At 43.4% G+C, this 19,536-nt stretch overlaps 1 protein-coding gene across 12 annotated transcripts in view; it reads right to left on the bottom strand.

Moving 5' to 3' along the window:
* The window catches only part of ADD3 (adducin 3), a 112,813-nt gene that overhangs the window by 88,049 nt on the left and 5,228 nt on the right, over positions 1–19,536 (bottom strand). For 2 of the 12 annotated variants that reach the window (XM_074592900.1, XM_074592918.1), the window contains exon 1: positions 12,821–13,053. The exons of 4 other annotated variants lie outside the window; for them this stretch is intronic. The gene's annotated coding sequence lies outside the window, so the exon portion shown is untranslated. Of the gene's footprint in view, positions 1–11,761; positions 11,942–12,820; positions 13,069–19,536 lie in introns of those variants that run through there. 6 more of the 12 variants (XM_074592910.1, XM_074592908.1, XM_074592916.1 and 3 more) reach the window with 6 other exon arrangements.

The following is a 19,536-nucleotide window of genomic DNA, read 5'->3' as shown; positions in this document are numbered from 1 at the left end:
GTATTGGGTATGATTTAGTTGTTGCACCCAATTTCATCACTGCTCAAAGACACAAGTTATTGAGAATAAAAAGGGGAGAAAACACACCCCCAAAATATTCTAAATGAAAAGGACATTAAGAAGTTGGCTACAGTTTTGACTTCAGCAGCTTTACTGTGGTATCTATTGGTTTGTAAATGTCAAAGCTAATAACTATGTTTTTTCCTTCTCTCCCCTTGAGAAGTATCTGCAGAAAATTGCAGTACTGCATGCTCTCTGCCCTGAAAGACCAACGTTCTGACATAGCACAGGCAGTGAGAAACAGATTCAGCATCAGAAAGAGCGAAAGCCACCAGCATGGTCTGCCTTCTTGCTTCACACCATATTTCTGGCTAAGAGGCACAGACATTTATTTATAGAATCTCTCAGCAAATTTGCTTGCATCCTGAAGTATGTTTTGATGATTCTGTCCCTATTTTAGCATATTGCAATTAATAATATTTTTTAACTGTAGTAGAAAGCCAAAGCTACCATTAACAGCTAGCAGACAGTTGCAGCAAGTCAGAGGCAGCAGCAACGAAGGTCAGGTACTCACTGTGCCAGAAAGCAGCACTGCTTCTCACTGAGCACTTGGAACAAGACTTCTGGAACCTCAGGCACAGCCAGGTCTATTATACTGGCTTCAGCTATAGTCCTTTCTGTGAATCTGGATGTCTCCCATTGAATTTACTGCTCTAGTGGCATTTGAATCAAGAAGACTTCCTGAGTAAGCCAGAATTCAGGCTAAATGCATGAAGTTAGGATACAGTGATTAAAAGTACTGCCCTAATAGCCTGCTATTGGTCTTTCAGTTACTTCAGGCACTCAAGCTGCCTCAGTTTTAAACTCTGCTTAAAGCAAAATGAACAAATGCCAATAAAAAAAAAATGACGGAAAATCCAACATCAGCCAAATATGGCATTGTTTGATTCAATTATATAGAATCATTATGTCCGGTCCTTAGATCCTCTTTATTATACCCTCATTTCCCCTGACTGAAGAAACCTCTGTAACAGAAAACCCTCAGGAGCCACAATTTAACAAAGACAGCATCCAAACTTGATACAACAACCTTATGAATGAAGCCAGTAATCTGGGTATGGTTAGAGTTTAAAAAAAATTCCAATGGACAAAATGAAAAACTACATTTGATAATAAATCTTCTTTTTATGAGTAAGCTTAATACCCTTCCTCTTGGTACAAGAATGTAATATTGCTTTCCTTGCCAAGAAACAAAAAAGGACAGAAAACCCACACAGAACAAGAACCATAGGAAACTGAATAAACGTCAGATACACATAGTATTTTGAAAATGTTTTACTTTTTTTTTTTGCATATGGCCTATATCTCATTAACCAAGACTTTTAAGAATACCAGTGCTTGAAATGAGTCTTCAGAAAGGCAGCAGAAATCAGAGACGAACCAAGGTTGGGGTGAGACAAGACAATTACATGGGAATTACTAATGAGCTCCTCCACGCGCTTTACTATTACGAGAAAGCAACAGCCTACACGTATGCAAGCATGGCAGTCACACACAGACAGAGCCCGGGCTGGTAGAGTACACGCACCACTTTTTTTCCTACAGAAATCAAATGGCTGAGAACCCAAAACTACTAAGCTTAGATGAGGATGGTGTGTGCACCCAACCCCAGACACCACTGTTTTGACAAACTGAAGAAGAGCAGAAGTGCTGCTATTACTGTTTGTGCATATAAAAGGTGTCCAGTACAACAAGCTCTCTTTGAAGCTGTTTGGCTAATCACATTTAGAATTCAGGGGCTGTTTTGGTTCATCTAACACCAAAATGTTACCAAAAGAAAACAAGATCACACTGGGGGCAATCCGTAATTGGGGGCAAAGTAATTTTCAGAAGCTCTTTCTGTTGAAAGTCACTATCAGGTCGTCCAACACGCTGACACAGACAGAGCTGTTATTTTTAAACATAGCCATAGTCTATTTAACTAAAGCATCTTTACTCTGACTGAGCCAGTATTACTTTGGTAAGACTCCTTAAGTATCTGCACTGAAGCCTGCACATCACATCAAACAAAATACAAACTTTTGAAGACAATGGATGCTTCACTGCAGCTAGGAAAAGAGAAAAAAGAAAAAGGAGAGGTGCAGGAAAAAGCTAGGAGGACCCAGCACCGAAGACCATGAAGTGCATCTGCAGGACCACTATTCACACTGTGAATTTGTATCATTCCCCACCTGCACAAAAACTAACTGGAACGATTTCAGTCAACTTAAACAGCAAACAGCTTTCTGCTGTTGGAAACTCAGCATTACATTTCTAAAACAATTCTTCTGCCAAATTTGTTGGTAGCAACACTAGGTTTTCTTACACATCATTTAACTGATGAAAATCTGGATGGAAAGAGAAGAGAGCCAATACCATTTTCAAAGGGATGTAAGAGACTGCAAGTCATAGTTAATGTTTTGGGAGGCAGGCTGAGCTACATTAAACAACTTATTTGTATGCATTTTCCTCAATGTAATTCTTACTTCTTTATGTATATGAAGTTGTCTTGTAAACATATGCATAAGTTCATTACGTCCAGTAATGTGCAACCCCATCCCTTTCTCTCACCAGAGAAATAATTTGTTCTATTTGTTCTATATGTTCCTAAACATATAGACACTGTGGTCTACCTGACACAACGAAGTTTTCCTATGGCAATATTTAACCTCAATTTCTTATACATAACTATGAAATAGAACCAAAAAATTAGAGCAGCAGTGGCACATGCTGTTCAGCAATGAAAACCTTTTTATTTTACAACAGAAAATTTAGGGGTGCGTCTTGTGCTGTGCACGTATACCACAGGCGCTGGAGACAAGGGAATGCTGTTACAGAAGGCAACCCCAAGCACCCAACACCTCCACACCAGTCAGGACTGTCACTCACTGGCAGCTTCACAGAGCTGGAATATGGGTGCATGACACGTGAGCCAAAGAGCAGCTCAGCCCAGCATGCTGAAATTATTTTAGTTAAAATAATTTAAAGGTCTACATAGTTTCTCCAAAACATTGTGTTTAACTCCAAAAGCCTCCCCTTAATTAAGACCATTCCCCCTCAGATTTTGAGAGTACTGGGAGGGTAGAGGGGAACCTTGTAACTTAGTGGCTGCTCCCTCATATCTCCAAGCTTAGAGAAACAGCTTTTTCATTCTTACTTTCCTACGAACAAGTCCCCTTGCAGAAGGCTCAACTCACAAACACCTTCCAGTTACATTTTCGCATTGCCTCCCAGTACTGCAGGCAGGACCCTGCAGAGCTGTCACCACCGAAGGATTAAGGGCTAGAGTCAACCTGGAGCTCGGCACTGACAGTCCCCCATCTCCCTATTCCTCCCTTTCCCCGCAGCTTCTTACTGTTGCCTTCGACACCTTGCACCCACTCCAGTGCTCGCTCAACCATCTCTTGAGCTAATTCAACTTATTAAGGAGAGTTAATGCAGAAGTGGAGGGGAGAGGAAGTATTTTGCTGCAATTTATAGTGAATTGCAGAAGTTCAGCGAGCAGCAGGGCTTACACAAGAGAGGATGGGGCAGGACCACAGGGCCAGGAGCGAAAAGCAGGATATCCCCTTTAGCTTAGTTGTAATGTACAAACCAAATATTTTAATCTGATGGAAATCAGAGTTCTAGAGAGGAGTGACTGTATTAAAGAGGTGATTATATTTATTGGAACACACAGACTTCTTATTTGCCCGAGTTCTTAAATAGGATTACAGGGCTTTAATTTATTTCTTTAAATTAGTTTTAGAGAACCCAAAAAAAGTTTAGAGAGAGGATGGAATAACCTTGGAAGGAGTACACTACATTATACCATGTAAACCATAATAGCTTCCCCAGGACAAATATATGCTAGTACACATTCTTCGAGTTAACTAATAAACAGAAGAGTCATAAAAAAGAATTACTTACACTATGCATTTGCACATTGTAACCAGTAATTCTGTAGCTTTAATTTAATCCTTGAACTATCAGTTATATTGACAAGTAACAGCAGCAGCAGTGTATATTACAAAAGGAACAAACAAATGACCTTTATCTAACTTTAACAAAGTAATAAAGTGTAGACTTTTTTTTTTTTTTAAACTTTCTTCAAAGAGATTTTTATAGCTAACTACCAGCAGGGTGTGGACTGAAGCTAAAAACTTTGAAATAGGTCCCTGTGAAATCTGAAACCAAAATACAGCAAAGGTCACCTCTCTGTGAAGAACCATCTTGTCTCTATATATACTATAAGCAAAGCTCTGTTAGCTCAGCCTCAGTAATAATGTAATTCAACTTACCCCCTGGGAATAGCAACAACATCAAGTTTCTACTACAAAGATAGATTTACTGCACACAATACCTGTTACTATACGTTTGCAGCATGTTTGATAGTAGCCAGACACTGGTGTTACATGGTATACCTCGAGCTATTTTTTCTTGTTAAAGGCTAGCCCAGGTTATAAATATGACATTGTTATTCTTACTCCCACCATTAGCTAATTCTTTTTATTCAGTATTGCACATACAGCAGAGCCTTATGCAACAATATTAATAGGAAAGGGAGAAATACACCTGATTTTTAAAAGTTTTTATTATTTTCTCCCTAAAGGAGAGGATTTCAATGAACCTTTTTCCAACAAGGAAACAGAATTTTTCCAACAGAAAGATAGGTTCTCCTAACACAAGTATTCGGTCAATAAGACTACTGTACTTTGTTGTGTCTTGTGGGCTCCTGTGAAACAGGTTTCTAAAGCTTGGGTCTGTGAGAAGTGCCGTATAGCAAGTAAGGTTCTTGGAAAATGTTGCCCATATTAATATTGCTTGATATTGCTCTGTAGATACATATGGGCTACGCAGTCTATTTTTCCAGCTAAAAGAAAAGACCAGGCAGCCAAAGCTCCTGGCACTGGAACCACTGGGTGAGCTTGAGCTTCTGCTCACCTTGTCTATGGAGCAGAGCGCTCCTACCTCCTGTGTCTCCACTCAGACTTCTCTCTCCTTTTCACTCCAAGTTATGTTGTATGTGTTTGCCATCTGAGGAGAGACTGGCAATCTTCACATCTAAGCAAAGATTTCACGAAGCATAGGACTGAAATGTTGACTGCCGGTGCTGGATGGCACTTCTCTGGTGTAGAAGACATCCCACCACACTTAAGTCTCCATTGGACACTTTGTGTCCATCGCTGAAGAAACGGTGTCTTGATCCAGGCAACTGGAAAGTTCAGATTTAAGATATTTTGAAGGCCATGGGATCTTACCTGGCAATACATTACAAGTCACTTGATTTGATTAGAAGCACTGACATGCAATAAAACACTCACATTAGGATTGGCAAGAAAAAGAACATTTTCTGCTGACCAGACAGCAAAAATTTCCATTTTGAATGGTGCAGTGTTTGAGAAGAACTAAGCAGCCTTTGAAATCTAGCCTTTAACCAGGAGTTGTCTTAGAGCATGTAAAATTAGGGACACAGCTGTTTAAAAACACCTAAGCTTAAGTGAACACATACAAAGAGCTTAACATGTATGCAACAACCACTTAAAGAGGAAGCAGTATTTCAGTTTTTCCCCAAGTGCTTGGCTCACAGGAAAACATCTGATGTAAAAAGGGAACCCACACTGCCCCTCTGCCACCTACGGGCAAATTATCCAGGCACCTATAAAAAAAAAACCTCCTGATGTTTTACAGCTTAAACGTTTTATATAGTTAAACTGAGTTGTCTGGAGTTCACATGCTTTATGTTATTTGATATGTTTTAACTAGGAAGCTACCTGGATTCATTTCAAGAGTTATCTTTTTTTTTTTTGAACTAACCTGTTTTTGAGTACAGACTCACTCATGCTAGCACTACACAGATGTATTCAATCTCTTTGCATGCTGCAAAACTATTTAAACTAAGTTCAAAACAGAGTAAAAAAAAGGAGGAGAGAACCTGACTGCCAGACCCCTGGGTTTGGTTTCTGGTTTGGGTTTGGTTGTTGGGGTTTTTTTTGTTTTATTTAAAAAAAACCCAACCAAAAAAATCTCAATGTATTTGCAACTTCTTCTGCATATTTCTTATTTTTTTGCTTGATACCAGAACTCTGATTTTGGTCAGGTTGATAAGAAACAAGACATATAAAGAGGGCTTTGCTGGTTACAGGCATGTTTTGCTTTACAAAACATTGCACTAGCCATTATTAAAGCATGTATCACAACTTCATTTTTCTTCCTCAGCTGCTCAGGATTAAATCTTTGCAATAAAAATATTTATGAAAATTTGAGTGAGTGATCTACTTTGGACACTTAGTCTTATAAGATGGGAGTTTTTTTGTTCCAAATCATGTGCATGCAGAGTTATCTGCCAAGCTCTCCGATTGTGTCACTCCAGTCCTTAAGCCATTTAACACAGAACATGCACGTGTCCTTTGAGTGCCAAGTCAGCTACGCATCAAAGACAAATAGCTCTGGATAGTCAATCCATAACAATCAGCACGTCAATAAGAAATCTAATTTGTATTCAGTATTGTGCCCATCGATGGGAATGGAAAAAGAAAAAATAAAGTCAACACATACCTACAGATTCTTTTACAACCTCAACTTTAGGAATTAGAAAATTACACAACCTTTGGCGTAAGAATACACAGTTTGCTCTAAGACACAACAGCTTTTGTTTCGTAAATGAATTAAACACCATGAACATCTTCTGCTCTCTACCCTGACAGCTGGGTCAAAAAAAATTTGAGTCACCCGAAGAGTTTTGCCTTTGCATATACTTCTAGACAAACAGGCATTTAAAGCCAGCTGCCATTGAAATCCAAAAGTTGTACAGATTAACTGTGAAATTACAAAAAAAAATTACTCCTTAACTGGGCATTTAGTACAATGTTTCATATGCAATCAAGATCTGAAACAGGACGATGGGCTTGTTGTGGGCACCATCACAATTTAATCATGATAACAAAAATATCTATTGACTAGTTATTCATTTATTATGGCAGTAATACTACATCAGTAGGGCTAATATTGTATTCAGTTAACATGGGAGTGCCAGGTATTAATTTCATATACAGCTTCTTGCACCCTGAATTTCAGTACCATCATAGAAATTGCAGATAATACTTGTGAAAACAGTCACAAGAGAATACTCGATCTTACCTTCCACTGTATAGGCTACTATATCATGCAATGTCCAAATAAAATTTGTATGTTCTAAGAATTAAGTCTTTTAGTTTAGTTTTGGTGGTTCAGGATGCCCAGCAGATATGGTAGGCTGGCTGGTGTGTAGCAATAACTGATATATTAAAAGAGAGCTGGCTTGAATTGTGCTTTACTCCCGTTTTAGCACTGACCAGGAGCCTGGAGAAAGTGTTAAGCAATTCATTAGCACTCCTAAAAATGGTTGTGTATTGAGTGAGGAAAACACAAAGGTACTTGCGAGGTCACTACTTTTGTGTCATTGTATTCAGTTCTAGACAGAGCTCGATGCACTGCCCAGTATTGTCTGCTGTTTCCATCCCAAAATCCTATTTTCAATTTCACCTAATTTTTCATTTATTAGGCTGAAGGTTGCCTCTTCCAAGTGTCTGCTACATCTGAAGCACCTGAGACAAAACACTTCTACTCTTCCTGACAAAAAGGCTAATAAGTATGCTTTCCAAGGCTATAGTTTAATTTTCATTTTTAAATCCAGAATATCTTCTTTGGAAAGCACTACTCAGCTTTCAAATACTTGACTTTGTGGCCTTACTGATGCTCTTTATAAATACAGAGTTTTTTGTATATAAATCCATAAAGACTAAAATGTCATATGGGTTGCTAAGAAAGTACCAGCATACTAGATTATATGAAACAATTTATGTTATATCAGCAATCTCTCTGAACCCAGCCAACTTATAATTTTCATTGATCTAGAAATGATTTATTTGAATCACACAGACAACTTCAGTACCAAATCGCTTCCACAGCATTCTGTCACGACTTCTAGAGCTGTTAAAAAAAGCATTTCTTTAATGAAAGACAGTCCCCATTTGGGGGGTGTGGAGTGGTGGATATTTCAAGTTATATTTTTCCTTTCTTGTTTTTACTGTATTAGAACAAGTAAAGCAAGCTTTAGCCAATAAGTAAACTACCCTATTTTGCATTCTATTTACCAATGCTTGGTTGGGTGGTAAACACCCTATTTCCAGAACTAACATTTACTGTGCATCAGCAAACACAAGATGCAGATCCAACTGGCCTCTAAACTATGTCATCTTTAATGTAATAGCTATGGAGAATATGCATAGGAATGCTTGTTTTCTACAAAAAAAAACCCAAACAAAAAACAAACAAACCACAACCCATATCATGTAATAATTGAATACATGCAACAATAAAAAAAATACTATCTTGAGACCAGTTATGACAGGTATAGATGAAGACAGCAAGAACAGATTTTCAAAGCAATTCAACAGAATCCTCTTACTTTGGTCAGCACAGCAGACAGTTTAGCTCTTGGCTGAAATGCCAGCTACTATTAACACCAACACTGTGCTAGGTTACCCACTAATTCAGGGCAGCACAGTGACAATAAGAGCAGCAGCAAGCTGCCATCAACTCTATGGTATTCAAGACTGCCATGTACTTCAGCTGGAGAAATAACTTCAGGAGGTATGGACTGCACAAGGGAAAAGGGATTTACCAGCTGTTAGCTGCTGTGGGTCAAGACAACACAACATGAAAAGCTACAAAGCAAGCTGCAGTTTACTGATCTTCACCTCAACCTGCTAACTCACATGAAAACTACCTGCTGATTTGACATCACTAGGGTTTTAACACGTTAAACAATACAAGGCAAGAAGAGAGTTTCTTTGCCCAGCTAAGACCAGAACAGTTTAAGAGACTGGAACAATGAATGAGGCTATTTATTATTTATTTCCCTAGTTAGCACTTTGTAACAGCTGATTGCTTCCTTGTCAAGCAGAATTGATATTACTACCATAAGACACATACGACATTTAATATGCGCCCAGAGTCCTAACTAAATAGATACCTACATCACATTTGCCAAACTGTGAAGATCCAGGGTGAAAAACCCAACCAACTCACACTGAGGTTTGAAGCTCTGAAGCCTTCTTTCACTGTCTAACTTCAATGAATCCAAAGGAAACCTCAATTTTTTAGTAGTAAACATTTTCCAGTTCACTGATGATTTTGAAGTGATACGCCCCTCCCATAGCCTAGACGAACAGCATGCCATAAGTAAAGATACTTTCTTATCCAACCACTTTTAATAAAAATTGGTTTGTCTTAACTATATAATCCAGACCACAAGTTATCCACAAAATCGCCACATCCTTGCTAGGATATCTTTAAAAGAAACACCTCAAAATGTCATCTGCAGTGACGTACAACTTGGGTTATCTTGAATACAGAAAAGAAACAAAAGTGTTTCCCCATATGCCAAGTGACTCAAAGTTAATATAGGAAGCAGAATAGACTCTGTGGCAAACAGATCTAACATTAACACACAATGACTAAGTTACTGCTTATTCCCTAAGGGTCAACTAGCTTTTATTCATCTTAATCTGCCAAGAAATGCTACAAAAAAGACAACCACCCCCCAAGAACCCTACTAGAAGCCATGCCACCATCCCTCATATGGCAACCAGCATTTCAAAACAGAGCTTGAAGAAAAGCCTGTGATGTAATGGGAAGCAATGTTATTAAATAATACAGATTGCATTCTTCTAAGTCAATACCAAAACAATGACCGACTCAGTTTTTCAAACAGCAGCACTATGAAAATGCAAAATTGATTTACAAGGGAAATAATAGCTAGAGGTTGCTATGGCTGCTGAAGTTATAGAACATTTTTAAAGAAACAATAATTTTTATCCAGTTTAACAAAAGCTAGCAAAGGCGATTTTATGCACCAGCTGAAAGTCACACAAGTTACTCTCCTATATTAATTTTTTTTTTTTTTAAAGCATTACCATTCCAACACCATCCACAGTGCGGCAAGGACATTTGTTGCAGTTTTAACCAGCAGCAATGATTTTAAAAAGAGAAAAAACTAACAGCCTTCTGCCTTCGTTCATTTCAAGTTTTGATCTGTAAAACATTCCACTTACAAAAGGAAACAAACTAACATTGGCCTGTCTTAAAATATTTTTCATTTTTTGTCTCTTAACAGGTGTTAATTTCTGATGATTTTCACAGCAAATATTGTCTTATGCCAGGTCATTTGGCCTCTAACCAGTTGAGCTGAACAAAAGCAGGCAGCCCTGTATGCAATGTCACCTCTAACATCACATGCAACAGGGGCAGTTCCAGCACAGTTACACTGAACCCAGCTCGGTTCATCCAGCCCTGTCGAATGACTGATGCTCATTTCATAACCAGCAAAGGTTCGACAGAAGAGCTGCAGTACACCTGCAACATCCCCATTCACCCAGATCACTCAAGTCCACCCACTCTACAAGCAATACAAAGTCTCTGATGTGAGAGGCACCACCTGGACCTCCTCTTAGGGTTAGATGATCACAGCACACACAACAGCTGGACTGCACCACCCTAAAATCATCACTTCCTTAAACAAAAATGTCATCTGCCTCAATCCTCAGGCAAGATTCAAAGATAATGACTGATTTAACCAAGAGACCATTAAACCCCCAGATATCCTAAAGCGTAGCAGCACTCCATCTATTGGTCAAGAATTAAGGACATGCTTCATCATCATCATTGTGCACTAACCTTGATCATTAAACACTCAGGCCCTGAAGAGCCCACCCCTTCCTCCCTGCTTAGGGCTTCACATTCTCCCAGTGAAAACTCAAGGCAAGTAATGTCTTCTGAAAAATAACGTGAGTATCACTAGAAGTGTTAACGTGAAAATTTCTAAAGTTAAAACTAGTCTATGCTATTAATCACACCACTATCATTTTGTTTCACTGAGGAGCACGTGCACTCCTTACTCAAAGTAGCATTGAGGAGCTCCTCCAATAACAGCCCAAGAGCCCACAGCATTCCCAGAGTTCACACCTTCCTTCCCTGCAAGTACTGGATACCACCAAGGAAGCTCGAATGAGGAGTTCACATGCTGTCTTCAGCCAGGCCACTTACGTGACAGGGTGTGCAGACCAAAGAACTCCCTGGTATGTGAGACATGCTGGCAAAGCCTGGCAGGGAGGCAAAAACGAGCCTTTCACAGCGGATCTGCTGCCAAAGCAGCCACGTGCAGGACTGCCCCGGCTCCCGCTGCTCCCCCCAAAGCCACCACTGCTCCTTCCCAGCAGATCACACACAGCCATACGCCCACCACACCTCTGCTTTACTCCAGTCACCAGCAACTAGACCAGGAGGCAGGTGAGACAGCCTGAAGCTGCCCCAGGCACACCAAAGCCCTTTTTTAAAGGCTAAGGTCACATTTATCAGCTTCATTCCCTGTGGTACCAAAGCCGATTTAAGCAACAACTTCTCCCGCACAACTAGTAATTCAGCAATTTCATGCAGTCATGTTTTTATAACCCTTGGCCAATTATTTTTTGCCCAGATATTCACTGCCATTGATTTTATCTATTATCTATTTAAAACGTAACTCCTCCACATAGTGGCACCACACAGATGAGGCATAATCCTACACATTTTTCCTCTGCTTGGTATCACATCACTACCCTCCAGCCACGAATCCAGGACCAATGGATGAAAACCAGCAGATACAGCCTCAACCCACCTGTAACATAACAATGCTGAGAAGGCAGAAACAGAAGCAACCCACCTCCGTGACCGGCAGTTGCTGCTTTTGAGGCATGCTCTGCACTCCTTACAGAGCCAGTCCAAGGCTTCCCTGCTAAATTCATGTCGCTCAGCCTTGCAGACCCTGCCCACCTGCCCTGAAGTACGGGACGAACACCGATGGATAAATCCGCTACGAATTCCTAAATAAGCTTTTTAACGCGAGATGAAAACTGCCTTGGGTTGAGACTAGAACGGAGGCGCAAACTCCCCAAAGGCCTGTCGTAACCCTCATTTCTGGAGCCTGAAGTTCAGGGGCAGCAATGGTTGAATTTCGTCGTGGCTAATATAAAGGCGCAATGAAAATAACCCCGGAGCGGGAGCGAACGCCGCAGGAGCGGGGCAGACGCCGGCCAGGTTGGCCCCGCCGTGACCAGCATTCCCGCGCCTCCACCGGGAAACCGCATTCCCGGGAAACAGCATTCCGGGGCTCCCCGCACCGCTACCCGCGGCGAAGGTGGAGCCCTGCGCGATTCAACGCAGGAAAAAAACCCCAGAAATCCTCAAGAACACGGATTTTAAGAAGTTCCCCGAGCCTCACAGGGACTCCGGAGCCTCGCGATGGAGCAAGGGCAGTCCGTAATGATAATAATTACTCCCAAGGTTTTATTTGATTAGCAGAGTTACCGAGCAGCGGGCGCATTATTTAAAGCCCTGCTCCTTTTCCGAGGCAGAAAGGCAGCACTGCAGCATCTCCCCCCCACCCCGGAGCTGGCGTACAACCCACAGAGAAGTTCCCCTCCTCAGCCCCACGGCGACCGCAGTGCCCCACACACACACACTCGCCCCACACATCGCCTCAGCCCCATGGCGACCGCTGCGTCGTCCCCCCCCCTCGCTCGCCCCACACACCGCCTCAGCCCGCGCTCGCCTCAGGGCCGTAAGGCGGCTGAGGGGACGGGGGAGGCGGGGGGGGGGCGAAGCGCGCCAGGCCTCCAGCCACCCCTCCTTTCCCCAACGGCTCGGCCATAACCGCCTTCAGGGGGGAAAGGAGAGGATCCCCCTTCTCCTTCCTCCTCTCCCCACACGGCGGGAGCGTTACCTCAGCGGGCCGGCGCCTTTGTGCTTCAGTCCATCCCTCCTGGCCGGTGGCGGGAGCCCCAGCACCACCGCGGAGGGCGGGCGGGGGGGGGGAAGGAAAGGGGGCGGCGCACTATGTGGCAGGAAGGGACACCTGGGCTCCTCCTCCCGCGCCCGCCCGCCCGCCGTGGCTCACTATCTAGCAGCTGAGCGAGGGGGACTCGCCCGCCCGCCTTCTGCGGTCGCCCCTCGGCCAAGTTGGAAGCCGGGGCGAGGGTGAGGGGGGGCGGCGGCCGCCGCCCCCCCTCACCCTCGCCTCGGCTTCCAACTTGGCCGAGGGGCGGCGACGGCAGCGCCAGTGTCCTCCTCCCGGCCGCCCTCCATTGTTGAGGAGATGGAGCCTGCAATGCCCAGGGCACAGCTGAGGAGGGAGAGGGGGATAAAATGAGGTGCATGTGGGAATAGTGACTAAACCCCTCCCCCCCCCCCCAAACCCCAACAATGACTAACACCTCCCCCCCCCCCAAAAAAAAAAAAAGCAACCCAGCTTTGAGGTGAATTTTTGAGAGATTTAAACATCCTTTGGGGCTGAAAGGCAGCAGAAGGCTTCTCCAGATGGCTTGGGGCTGCTGAGGAGAAGGCTCTCGCCCCATCTGCAGGGACAAAAGCAGCCCTGGCTAAAAAAAAAACTGTCCTTTTTTTTTTTTTTGGCTTTCTGTAATTGTTCTGCTTTGCAGCTGAAGTCATCTCCGTCTTGGTTCCCCACCCAAAGTTACTGGTTTCTCGGTTTCGGGGCTGGTCTGCTCACCTCTGAGCCGTCCTGACCAGCCATCCAAAGTTACAGAAGCCCTGGGTGATAGCTGTCCTTTATATGCAAAAAAGTCTATATTTTAATTACATTTTTAATTATTTCTAAAACTCAGAAGTCGTCTAAAATATGCTCGGAAGTCTTAAAAGTTCCCTTTGACATCAGCAATACTGCTTACAGGTGTAAAATTACTTGCGCAACTAGCTTCACTTGCGCAAAGGTTCGGGGACAAAACGTTTTTATTCTGCGTACTGCTGTCTTTTAAAGATCCCCTTGGGGACTGTGATCACGGGGAAATGAGCTGGGCTGGAGCAAGGGTAGGGTGAAGACACCGCCTGCCCGGGGCCCTCTTCTGATGGAGCCACCAAAGAGGCTCCAGCTCTGCTGGCTGGTGCCACCACACCAGTATAGGAGCTGCACGTCCACCACACAGAAAGGCAAGCAAGGCCCATTGGGAGCAAGAGAGGTCTTAGGAGAAAAATCTGGTTGAGGAACCAAACTATCCGGCCACGGGTTGTTTGATTTGGATAGGGAGAGGGTGCAGAACATGTTCTAACTTTGCAAATTTATACCCAGCACTGAGATGGCTCCACCTGACTGGACCAGCGCTGTGGAAACCTGTAGGCACCGGCCAGTAATAATGGGATGAGATGGTACAGCATCTGTTATTTAGATGTTATAATACAAGACCTCTAACTATATGGTGGTTGCAGGAAATTAAAATTTACCTTGGGCCCAGGAAGAATATATACCTACATGCAGAGTGCGCTATGAAGGTTGAAGCAATTGGCTTTCTCCAATTTGCATATTTAGTCAGTATAAAACTCATGGAATTGGTAGGGCTGTTCCTTGCATGTTCATCCCTTCTATTTCCTTTTAGAAAAAATTACAGCTGTATCATGTTTTAATAAACTTTTAACCTGAAAAGGCAAAGAAATTACAAACTTCAGGTGTGGTTTTGAAAGTGAGTGTGATGCTGCAATGAAATTAGTGGGTTGGGACTTCTGCGCTCTGGCCCAGACAACTGCTTAGCTGGAGATGGTGTTGGCACAAGAGCAATTGGGTATGAACTGGCCACACACAAATTTAAGCTGGAAATTAGAGGAGGGTTGTTAATGATGAGAGCAATCAAATTCCACCTTTTCCAGGGGCAGTGTTGGGAGTGGAAAAATCTCACTGCTTTTGAGATGAAGTTTATTAAAGTCATTATACGATGCATTGTCTGCAACAGGAGGGGACAGACTGGATGTCTCAGGAGCTCGACTTGAGCACCAAGTTGCTGCATGACATTGATCACACACCTTGAGATCTGAATTTCAGAGGCAGCTGTTGTTTGTCCCAGCAGAATGCTTTCAGGCATGCGAAGATGCCTTTCGTGTTTATTGTAGGGTGAGTTTTCTTCTCCTGGGCATGTGGATGAGTTTTACTTTACTCGTGGAAAGATTATGGAGATGACAAGTCTCATGATTCAGGCCATGCGTGGATTACAAGCAGGATCAGGAAGAAACTTTCCTGCATGGGAGATGCTTCTCCTATTAGTTCTGGAGGTTTTGTTCCTCCTTCGAAGGAACTGCCAGGTGCTGCTGGAGAGTTGCTGGCCTCGGCCAGTTCTAGTTAGGCAGGTCTCCATGCTGCAGCTCCTGCAGATGAAGCAGCAAATGGAGATCTCTGCCTGTGCTGCCTGCCTGCGGGCTCCTGCTGTGCCTGGGGGCTGCTGCACAGACCTCCTTCTGTGGAACAGCAGAGGTAACATCTAGAGCAGGGAGGACGGGTAATAGCCAGGACTGTTCTTTTGGGGTCAGACTGTAGCGTAGTATTTAAAAAAAAAAGAACACTTGAAGAGTGAAACCAACCCCCTAGCAAGCTATCACAGCATCGCATTTTTGGAGTGTGGATCCTCAGACATAACATCCAGCTGTTACTCTCTCTGGACCTCACAGCATTGCTCCCTGTCTGCCATGTCAATGAAACCCCCTCTCTGTACATTTCCTGCTAGATACATTGCAAAAAATCCACACAACAGGTAAAGCGTTTTGTTTTTGAGGACCCAGTCTGGCAGAAATACTTTGCAGCTTTACACAGCACTGCAGCCTTTTCACCCTCCATAAAGCCATGTGTCTAATCAGTGGACCTAGCTGAGCTACTCATTAGAAACTTGGCCAAACCACAAACATTTGTTTCCTTGCTTTATGCCAAACTCTGAGAAAGGAGGAGGGAGTGGCATGGAGCTCATGTTAATGAGTTCTTCATTCCCCACAGAGAGATAATCACAGCACTGCTCAGAGATTCATCAACATTTTTTATTAGCACTTTAATGACCTACATGTTGGGGTTTTTTTTAAGGAGTTACTTCAGCTAAAAGCTAGATAATTCCTTGTGCAGCTGTGGTTTAGGAAGCAGCTCAGGGGACGTGCATGCCAAATTACTTTAGCTCTAGTTAAAAAAAATATATATACCACAATGTTTCCTGGGTGCCTCCTTTTTCAATCAAGGGCATTGTGTCCTCAATCCGTCTTTTCTGGGTTATGTGTGGGGGTTTTTGGTTTCTTTTGCAATCTTTGCAGCTTCGAGAGCCACACAGCAAAACGCCAAACACTGGTGGTACTGCATGTTCCCCGCGGACAAAGGACCGTAACAGCTCCCCGACTCCCGTCATGCTGGGGGGCAGGCTCCCTCAGGAGCCATGAAAGGCATTTCCAGGGGCCAGCACCCATCCTGCAGACCACTTCAGCTTCAGCTGGCTGTATGAGGAACAAAGTTGCTAAATGCTGGGGGCTGGAGCCTTTTCCATGCTGCTGCAGGGTGAACCTCCAGCCAAAGGATTCCCCAGTGCCTGCTGAGGAGTCTGCAGCCCTGCGCATGTGGGGGGAGACCTCGCCACAGCCACCTATACGTTACGGTGAGAGCCGATGGAGAGAGACTGCTCTCATGGGCTTGGCGGAGTCTGTTCAGAAATTACCCAAAGTTCAGTATTTGCAGCTCTCCTCCCATAAGGAACCGCCATGGTGGCAGTCAGTAATGGCAGCTGCTCCGGTGTCCCTTTGGTTTAAAAGGGAGAGAGCCACCGGAGTTTTGCTGTCACTTAGGAGAGCCATCGGCTGGAAAATGCTGCACGATCTCTTCCCATGCCTCCCCTGCTCCCCAGTGGCCAGATTTCCTTCTGGTCTTCTGGAGAGAGCTGTGAGAATATATACATTAAAGACAGGGGTGTAGTCAAATACTGCAGGATAACTGAGGTTATGGGAGTATTATAAAGGAATACTATTTACTTTTTCCTGAATCAAACCCCAAGTGTTTCCTGTCAGATCTCAGTACAATGGGACACGAATGTACAGTCCATTACGTTCACATTTCCTCCAAACAGCCGTCTCTTTCCTTCAAACGCAGAGGACAGGAAAGGATGCTTTATGCCCCCACTCGTGTCTCTCAACTGACTTTAGCTCATTTGAAAAGGGATTTGAGACATTCAGCATTTGCTGTCTTCAGTAGTTTGCCTCCCTTCTAATGCCTACTGCCTCAGGATGGGAGAGGTTGTAAATATGGAGGAATTCCTTTGAAATCAGAGAGAGCTTCGCTGGGGTAACATCAGCATGAATGGAAGCAAAATGAGGTCCATGGGGAATAAAATGCTAAGGCTGGGGGAAAAAAAAATGCAGATTCACAGCACTAGTCCAGAAGAATAGTAGCTCATATCATATAAAAAACCCATAGTTCTCATTTCCTCCTTATCCCTTCAGGACAGGAAAGAACATCCTGCTCTTCTAATATGAGCAAAATACAAGTTATTTTTGGAAGCAAAAACTCGTGTTCAGAGCACATTTTTAAAAAGACATCTCTAATCTGTGATTCTGATGATGCATTTGGAGCACAGCACAACCTTTTGCATCAAGAAACCCACGTTTGTTGGCTCAGCCCTAACTACACTTGGGCAAAAGGTTTATGTTGGTTGAACAACAAGTTGTGAATTCTTTGTCAGCACATTAACTGTGACTTGAAGCTGAACTGCCACCTCTGTCACCTGACCCACACCTGGTGGGGAGCCCAGTACAACTGCCTGGGGGAGAAGGAGCATGGAAGTACAGGAGCATAAGGTCATGATCTGGGGGATGTGAGTGTTGATTCAGTAGCTTTCTGTACCTGTCCTGGGCTCTGGGGTAAGCTGCCACTCTCTTCTTCATTATCCCAAGACAAATTGGACGTAGGACAAAGCTAGAGCCACCCCCTGCCCTCAGTGGTGATGTATCTTTGCACGCTGTGCTTGTTGTTCTAACTCTGGACCTGCAGAGGAGCATGTGGCGTAATTTCCTGGGCAGAAGTTTTGAAGTTTAGAGCATCGAGTCAAATTCAGGGCCTTTTGGGCAAACTCTTGCCTTTACGATTTGATGGATCACTTGAAAGGACAGCGCAGAGATGAAATCAGCCTCAAATTTGTTAATATGCATAAACAATATTAATTCGCGAATAATGTTTGATTTTGGATTCTGCATAGGTAATTGTTACTCCCAAAGCCTCTTTTGAAGCAAATAAGATTGAAGAACATATGTTAGCGCAATCTCTAACGATAAGGATAAACAAATTGTAGAGGAGTCAATCATTTACCAATTCAAGATTAACAAACGGCTAAGGTACTATAAAAAGAGTTCCACTTTCCCTTTAAAAAACATTCATAGAGCATAAGATTTTAGCTCCTCTCAGTGTCCAGGGCCCCAAATACCTAAGCAGACCCTTGGGAATGACTTCATCTGTAGTTTCTGAGTGTATTCCCAGGGATGCGTAATGCTAGGAACGGCCGGATCGAAAGCCGGGGGGCAGGAGCTCGTTGGCCCAGCACGGCAGGGCTCCCCAAAGAGCTGCCAGGGCCAGCAGCAGCTACGTGGAGCTCCCTGCAGCCTGCAAGCAAGTGCTCAGAGCAGTGTCCTTCGGTCGCTGCAGCCATCGAGAGAACGCTTAAGAAATCCATCCAGAGGTATTCCTATGAAGTCAGTGGATTGCTCACATACTTAAAGCACTGATTTCTCTGGCGGGACAAACGGTGTTCAGTGGTTTTCATACTAAAGGACGTGAGATTGCTTCTGCTGACTGTCTCGGTTTGTTCTCCAACAGGAAGCGGAGAAGGGCAGCGGGAGCAATGATCGGGTCTGTGCAAACAGACATTGGAAACTCAAAACAAATCAGTCGCAGAGGTTCGTGGATAGTGTGTGAGAGAAAAACCTTTGCTTGTCTTTGCCTGGCAAATCCTGGTGATTCTTCAGAATATGTTTCAGCCAGCTCCAAGTCTGTCTCTTTCCCTGCTGATGACTTACCATAAATTGCAAAGTCAGTGGTTTTAACCGGGGTATCTGAACTCTCTGGGACTCCGTGGGGGAACGATAAATGAATATACACAGCAGACTTCAGTGCCACAGACATTTCGCTAAGGGAGATAAGGAAACTGTGGAGGAGTAAAAGCACAAATTCCTTTAACAACTGTAATGTGTAATTCTACGTACCATCACTTATATACCGGAAAATAATACATAAATCCACTATCTAAGTAGAGTTTTGAATGTGCGTGTTACACAGCAGAAGCAGCAGCTCAAACTACTGTGCAGAGAACAGACCTTGAATTGTCTAAAGATAGATGGTGAAAAGATATCAAACATAACAGGGTTCCCTAGGCTTCACCAGAGTGGGAAATACATCAGTACAAATTGAGTCTCTGGCCCCCTGTAGCTCTGCAAATCATCAAAAAGACATTAATGTCATTAGCAAAACTAACAAACGTGCCTATACTTATTACTTGTTTGTAATAAGATTTGGGTAGTGTATAATTAGCAGGCTGCAGAAGTCTTTTACGACCTCTGAGAACAGTCTCTCTGCCATGATGAGGTTCACCGGAAAATTCCCGTTCTTTCCATGTAGCTACAACTTCCCCACCAGTTTCTACCCCC

Source organism: Larus michahellis, chromosome 6, assembly GCF_964199755.1.
Source record: "Larus michahellis chromosome 6, bLarMic1.1, whole genome shotgun sequence".
NCBI classification, from domain to species: domain Eukaryota; kingdom Metazoa; phylum Chordata; class Aves; order Charadriiformes; family Laridae; genus Larus; species Larus michahellis.
This window is presented reverse-complemented; position numbering and strand designations above follow the sequence as displayed.